The sequence below is a fragment of the Triticum aestivum genome, chromosome 2B (genome assembly GCF_018294505.1).
Source record: "Triticum aestivum cultivar Chinese Spring chromosome 2B, IWGSC CS RefSeq v2.1, whole genome shotgun sequence".
NCBI lineage: Eukaryota > Viridiplantae > Streptophyta > Magnoliopsida > Poales > Poaceae > Triticum > Triticum aestivum.
Window position 1 is genome coordinate 192,801,509 of NC_057798.1, and position 2,575 is coordinate 192,804,083.

Genomic DNA, 2,575 nt, shown 5'->3' on the forward strand with positions numbered 1-2,575 from the left:
TGTATCTGGCAACCATGTGGCAGATTGCAAAACGATCTACCGCATCCAGCCCCGTCAGATCTGGCAACCGCTCGATCTGCATCTCCTCCGTTCGCGACTCCTATGCCCGAGCGCCCAGGCATGGCGCCGCGAGCACACATTGACCGGCCATCAGCAGCTTCGATCGAACCACCTATTCCCTTGCACCCCTCGAGCAGCAGCGCCTCCTCAAGTCGCCGCCATACCCTGCTGCTCCAGCGAGCAGCTCCTTCCATGGCCAACACTCGCTAGTGCAGGAGCTCCATCACCATCTCCACGGGATTCCTGCCTCCCCTGCAGCCCATCGACGACCATGTCTTGCACACGTCTCGGCCATAGCAGCCTCTGCTGCCCGCTGTTCTGCTGGCCGAGCTTCTAGCCACGGCCATAGGCTCCGGCGAGCGCCGACTTCAAGAATAGGACACTTGCATCGATCTCCTTCATCTTTGAACAATAAGTTGCGTGCACAACTAAAATGGATTCGCAATGAAGAGATCTACGAATTTCATGTTGAAGTCCACGCGATTTGTAGCCTAAATCAACAAGTATGATGGATAATTGGGAGTTCTTTGTGTCTGTGTTTTCAGTGTTCAGTTTTCAATACGGGTTTGGTTGGTTGGAGGATGAAGACAACATTCTCGGTCAGCTTCAGAGAGAGAAAAGAGTTGGGTTGAGCCCAATGCTGGGTAGAGGCCTAGTTAGGAAAACTTAATGTTGGCTAAAGAAAACATGTTCTGTGGGTTTTTTAGCTTCACTGGTGCATCATTTGTACTACATTTTAAGACCTAACGACTTACATATAAATATTATGCTAACTCCGCGAGCGGCAGGCAGCCACCGGACAAGGATGCCGCAACCCTTCGGCATCCTTGCGACGCTAGAGGGACGACAACGACGACGGCAGGTGGTCGTTCCGTATAGGGTTTAGTTTTTTAAATACTAATTTTTAGTAAAATGATCGAAAAATCATCCATTTATGTAAATTATATCTGAACTTGAATGAAATCCGCCCAACTTGCACGAATTTCGTCTGATTAGTTTGAACAGTTGTTGAAATGTATGTGGGCAGTGTTGGATGGCGGCCTCCGACATCAGTGTCCACGGACAGATGCCGGAGCAATAAAAATTTGACCGGAAATGCCGAAGCAAATTTGCGGGTCATCATTGAAGACGCCCTTATCTCTCAAAACTCTGAAAAACCAACATATTATAACAATGTTGTGATTCATATTCCGAGTTAATTGTTAGCCTGTTAAACTCGAGGCTGGTTTTGCTTCGGCAAAAAATGTTTATTGACTTTTGCATTGCTTGTTTTGTGGAACCCTTGGACAACGTTTCGTCTTCACAGCTGACCTAACATTGTTGATGTTTTGAACGGTCGTACCTGCCCTGAACGCAGCTTCACTGCGTCCACAACTGCAGCCCAAAGAACCAGAGTGCTGCCGCTCCCAAACCTTGAACAAATATAGACTCAGAAACACATACATTGGACAGAAGTGCACACAAGTAGATGAACAAACTTGTTGCAAAATCTGTACTCTCTCCCCTCGCCGACTTTTGCACCCTATAAGTAGCCAGCAGCCCCAGCTATCTCTCCCACACTCAAACTACACTGCCAGAGATAGCCGGTGTTGCACATGTCTAACACTATGGCTCCGAAAAACTCAGCTATCTTCCTCCTTGGGCTTCTTCTCTCATGCGTGGCCATGAGTAGTGCGGCGAGAATCCTTGAGGAGACCGTTCCGTCCCAGGAAGAGCACCAGACCGAGGTGCCACAGATTCCCAAGGTAGAGCTTCCACCGTTCACGAAAGTACACCTTCCACCTAAGCCTGAGCTTCCCAAAGTGGAGCTGCCGCCGGTCCTGGAGGTGCACCTGCCATCTAAGCCTGAGCTTCCAAGGTGGAGCTGCCACCGGTCCCTGAGGTGCACTTGCCACCCAAGCCTGAGCTGCCCAAGGTGGAGTTGCCGACGTTCCCGGAGGTTCACTTGCCACCCAAGCCGGAGATGCCCAAGGTGGAGCTCCCGCCGAAGCCCGAGATGCCAAAGGTGGAGCTTCCACCAAAGCCCGAGATGCCCACTGTTCCCGTGTTCCACTTCCCAAAGCCAGAGGCCAAGCCATGAGAATTGCCTTCTCAATATTATCGCCTCGTTCTACTTCGCTCGTACATGTACCCTAGTGTTGTGTTGCGTCAACGGTCTGATTGTTTAGTCATGGTCGACGATCACTGTGAGTGATATGTTTATCTACTACCACTATAAAAAGAAGAGAGGGGCAGATCCAAACAATCATATCCATTCATCATTAAAATCTAATGGCCCTTAATCATTCTGTGTTTAACGCTATCAACCACGCAATAAGCCACAGTCTATCGATGCCCAGCAGTAAAAAAGAAAGGAAACCGCTCGCTTGCACGACCTCCTCCTTCTCCCGCACGACCTCCTCCTCCTCCCGCAGCCGCGCCATTCGCCTCCCGCAGCCGCGCCCTTCACCGCCTCCTCGCGCCGCCGGAGCCACGTGAAGCGGCCGCGGGTCGCCGGGAGACTCCCCAGCCGCAC